We start from the raw sequence: 5,371 nt of genomic DNA, 5'->3' as shown, positions 1-5,371 counted from the left end.
TTTTTGTAAAAACTTATATGAAGTAAATAAACTGCAAAAAAATTGACGAAAAATGTATTCGGTTTGCGGTGGTAATGCTGTCTGTGAACACCGGATCTAAGAGTAATTTGCTCGCTTTCATTTTGATTCTAATATTAATCAATTTCAATGCCAAAGATGCACCTCGCTCTGGTTAGCTAGTCACAAAACAATTCGATGATATTTTGAATAGTAGCACAAGATCAACAAGTGGAAGCACTGAATATCAACTCTATAACTGTTTGAAATCAATTAAAAACAGCAGGCTACGCAAAGAACGCTCGATGTTGGGGTACGACATTAATTAACATAAATAAAATTGGATTAAGTAAATTACTATTAGTATTACCATATAATCATTTTTGGAGCAAGCATTACGGAGAAAAAATGAATTAAATATCTAATGAATATCCAAGTTAACATGGTTGAAGATTTTTGACCTTTCATATATTTACTTTTAAGGCCTGAATTGACGACAGACAAAGTTATATTAAATTTTCATGGTAAAGAAAGAAAGAATTGTCTATTACCAGTTACTGCAACCTGCTGCAAGGGCTCATATAATTCTCTACTGCTCACAACTAGACCGCTTGAACAAAACAATCAATAAAAGTGATCAAAATTGATCAATATAAAAGGCTTTATATCAGGCCACAAACATTTTTGATGATACGAAACAAATTGGCTTGGTTGGGAAGTTTTGATGCATCCTTTGTATAGCTAGGACTATTATTTGTGTCGATCTCTGCAAGATTTTCTTAATGGTAAAAAAATCGGAAACTACAAACAGCAGATGATATCGCTTGGTCATGTTTTTCGCCATTAAATCTTAGAAAATTTATACCTATACAATTATAACGGCACCCCAGAATGGCTAGCAGTTATAAATAATAATGGGAAATACATACTTCATTAAAATTGTTTTTCAATATAGACAAATTTTTTTTCAAAAATTTACCAATGATACATTTTAAATATTGCTCAGTCTTTCGCGTAAGACTTTTTCATTTCTTAGACCGAGAAATAATCTCCGAACTTAAAGAATGTTGCTAGAAAACGCTTTGCACATGAAATGATATCTCAATTATCACTTCAAATAATTATCAAAGATTATTTAGAAGTGCTTCACCTCTGAATTTAATAAACACAAGAGTTCAGTGCCTCCGGAAATGTTCTTTAAATATCAAAAGTCATTTAAAAAAGGGAATCAGTCAGTATTTACTTAAAGCTACTTTCCCAAATATGTAAGTTCCAGCCAAACCCACATTTTATTAGCTAAAGAATTACCTTTTTTTGTTTTTCCTCATCAAATGAGATATCAAATTGTTTATGCATAATAAAATTTTGTCATTGTTTGCTATTTACTAATTACTCGCCCAAAACGTCTGAGATTAACCTGTCGCTGACAAGCAGGTTACCATTCTAAGTCTAACGAATCACAGGCACCAGCTCTCTTGCACCATTCAACATACTGTACCGCACCGCACTACTTTATTACTTCTAAAAACAGTCATTGCAGCATAAACTTTGCTCAGCGTTTGGTAGAGTAATGCTGATTCATTGAAGGCGACAGAGACAGAGATTGCGATGCACTCCAATCTTAACCAGCAATTAGTCAAGGTGAATGATAAGAAGTAACCACTTGAGTTGTACAAGCAGCACAAGTGCGCCAGGTTAAATGCAAACAAATGGGTTTAACGAGCAATAAAGCAATAAAAAGCGATACAAAAATGATTTTGAACTTGAGATACTGAAATCTGTGCCAGTTGCTTGCTTACTGATATATTTAATTAAGCATTAAAAGCTGTTTTCGTGAAGAAATTTTTATCGGTTAGCGTGACAAGTTGTGGAAACACTGTTTTACCCTTTCTTATTTCTCTTCATTTTATTTTAAAAAAAAAAAGCATTTAACGGACTTAGGAATTTAATACGAGTATTGTAAATAAAATATCAGCACAAAAAGTATTTAAAGATTTTTATACCGTTTCCATTGAGTTGGCAAAAATATTTGCAAGAAGAAAATTTTTTAATGTATGCCCACGCATGGAGTATCTGCGGTGCTGCATTGGTCGATTTTGCGCGTGAAAAGGTTTTGCATTTCGCAGTAAAGTTCGTACGATGGCTCGAGTGCTCGAGTGCTCCTCTTATGGATTTCTTGTAAATTGCTTGCGTGCAACTCATGCAACTGTCGCTTCGATTTTGTTTAAAGTTCAAGATAAACTGCATGTTTCCACATATAAATCATTGCCATTAGCAGGGAATGTTTTGCGTAACCACGGGAAGCTGTAAACGACTACATATGCCTTACAACGTTTTGTAGTTGCCCTAAATGGTTCGCTTGTTTAGGAGGAGCCATTTCTGTGGCTTATTCTCCTTTTTTCTTGGAGTTTGGAAACTAGTTTTTGTACTGCATTGTATTGCTTTTAATGATCGGAATTTGGTGATTTGCTTTATTTGGTTTCGCACTTTGTGCTTCAAGGGATTCTGAAGAAGTTTACAAGAGCTTGACGTGAAGTACTTTTCCTAACAAAGCAATTTAAATGTTTTTACGTTATCTCTCTTTCAAAATCAGTATTAGATATACTTAGAATTAAATTGTAAAGAATTGTAAACACAAAACTAAAAAGATATTTAGTTTTTTCATTAGAAAGAATTCAATTTATCTAGTGAATTAAATGTAAAAATTATTTTATACTGTTAAAATGTGAAGAAGAGTTACGAAGCTTATTCCGCAATACGTTAAATCACTGTAAAACCAAATTCTTCTTAATACATTTGATAAATAGCTTAATATTACTACAAAGGAACAATTGACAATGAGAGATTTCCCAAATATTACACATTGGATGTACATGGCCATTGTGCATCTAATTTTTACTTATGCAAAAGTAGTTTAGTAGCCATTTTAGAAGCGCTTATAACACAAAGTTGACAATAAATGTGTTAGTAAATTTACTACTAATTGGTCATCGTATTTAAAATATAGATTGCACTGTCAGACTGAAAGCGATAGGCGGCTGAACTTAATGTGCATTTGGAAATAGCCGAATTCTATTAAAAAATTCGCTTGAAAATAACTTGGAACACAGTTCGAAGCTGTGCATATTATTGATATCGAATAATTTAACTCCCTACTTATGCTTTAAAAGTGATCTCCAAGTTATATATCCTTCAAAAAGAAAAATGGAAATTAACAGACTTTGAAGCGTCATTTGATATACCAATTCTCACAAAAGGCTCAAAAATGAACTGATTTAACCTACCTGGCTTAATACTGTATCCTTAATCTACTTTATCTACTCATCCATTGTTTTTTATGATAAAGTTCAGCCCATATCAATTAACTGTAAGTCTATTATTTGCAAATTTTACCATTTGTACTGACAGGCAATTACTTCACTCCAAATCTCCAACATGAAATCGAAACTAGTTGAAGAGGGAAGAGCTTCAAGTAACTAGCTTAAATGACTAGTGACACCGACTTGCTTGGCCTGCCTTGGCATTTGTTTGAATTATTCCCTATAAATACATAGGTTCTTATACACAGCAATAGCACTCTATGTTACCCTGGCAATCATTAACATAAATAATTACCTCTATTTTTTTTAACTTGCTAATAATAAGTGAAAAACATTTACGTCATGAGTAACTTCCCGATCAATCTACACTACATAACAAGACTATTTACTGGAAACCAAATAACAGGACCGAGTTATTATCGCAAGACTTACTGCAGTTCAATAAGACCACTCTCGGTTTAATTGTTTTTGTAAGGCAACCAGTTTTTAGGTACCACTAAACATATATATCAGAAATTAAAACCATATGGGAATGTTAAATATGTTAGCCTTAGGGTAGACCTCGTGTAGACAATTAGTTGAATTAACGAGTTCGTTAAACAAAATGTTGAAGATAATATGAGATATCGTTTAAAGAAAAATTACAACTTGTAACTTTATATATTCCAATTAGTTAAACAGCTTCTGCTTGATAATCTGATGTAAAATATTGTCAAACGTCATAAATCCAACAGACAAATATAAAGAATTTTTGGATATTAGTCATGGTCGCCAGACACAACTTAATTTAAGAGACTTGTGAATGGATTTATGAGGTCACTGCAGAGTAATCCCTCGGGATGTCTTATCATTAGTATCAGCTAACAATAAAATTATATATTTTTTAGGATAACAGTATTACAGACCACACAGCATTGTAAGACAATAAAGCTATTGTGGCAGTATTTTCCAATTATGTCATCTTAAAAGCTTCTGAGATCATCTGTACAAGATCTTTTTGGATGATCTTAGACTCTTTACTCTTTTTTTAGAAAGCTTCATAAATGAGATGGTGTAAATCAACAAACCTTTAATTTTAAGATGAGTGATAGTAAAGATTCGATTAAAACTGCGCTAATTATTTCAGGCCATAATGCCGTAATTTATGTAAATTCTCAAGAAAAAACCAACAGATTATGAATTCTAATGGAGGACACTTAACATTTCATAACTTTGTGCAGAAACTAATAAATATATAATTTGAAGGTAAACTTGTTGTTCACCTCATATATGTACATTTCATTCTCATAAATATCATAAGAGATATGTTACTAAATTTGTTTATTTTAATTTATATGTTGCAAAAACACTTGTAAAAACAATATTTATAGTTTTATTACCAATAAAAATCAAATAATCGTCTAATAATATTTACACAATAAATCAATATCTAACAATTGAAGCTTCAAGATAAATAATAAAATAAATTCTTTCAAAAATTCATGACTGCACGACAATAAAAAAATATTGAAAACAATGCTAGTTTAGTAAGTAATACTTTATTTTAAAAAAATCTATTTACATTGATTTTAAACGCAAAATATTTTAAAACTTTAGAACATTCCTTGAATTAAGGAAATAATCATAATCAGGAAGTACATATGTTATGCTCTTTATAAACAACAACCTTGTGTACGACTATGACTGCATTGACTTGGGTGTTGTTTAACTGCAAACATATTTTAATCCTAAATATGAATAATAATGAATAATAACACCCACAAGCTCGAAAGATTGTGAAAAAAATTTAATTACAAATATATTGAACTAGAAAATCTGTAACTAAACTTTTACATCATAATAATTATATCTCAGTATATTTGGCATATAAATCCTAAAACCCTATGGGAAAAGTTTACATCATCTCCCTGGAGTTTGATGAATACGTAAACAATAATTATTTAACTAGGATAAGAAAATGAAATAAGTCGGAGATTATATAACATATAAGTTTAAAAAATTTTTGAAATATAGATATAGTAGACTAATTTATCGGTAGTCCAATGTGTTCAGAA

The sequence above is a fragment of the Teleopsis dalmanni genome, chromosome 1, assembly GCF_002237135.1.
Source record: "Teleopsis dalmanni isolate 2A chromosome 1, ASM223713v2, whole genome shotgun sequence".
NCBI lineage: Eukaryota > Metazoa > Arthropoda > Insecta > Diptera > Diopsidae > Teleopsis > Teleopsis dalmanni.
Note: the sequence above shows the minus strand (reverse complement) of the source record.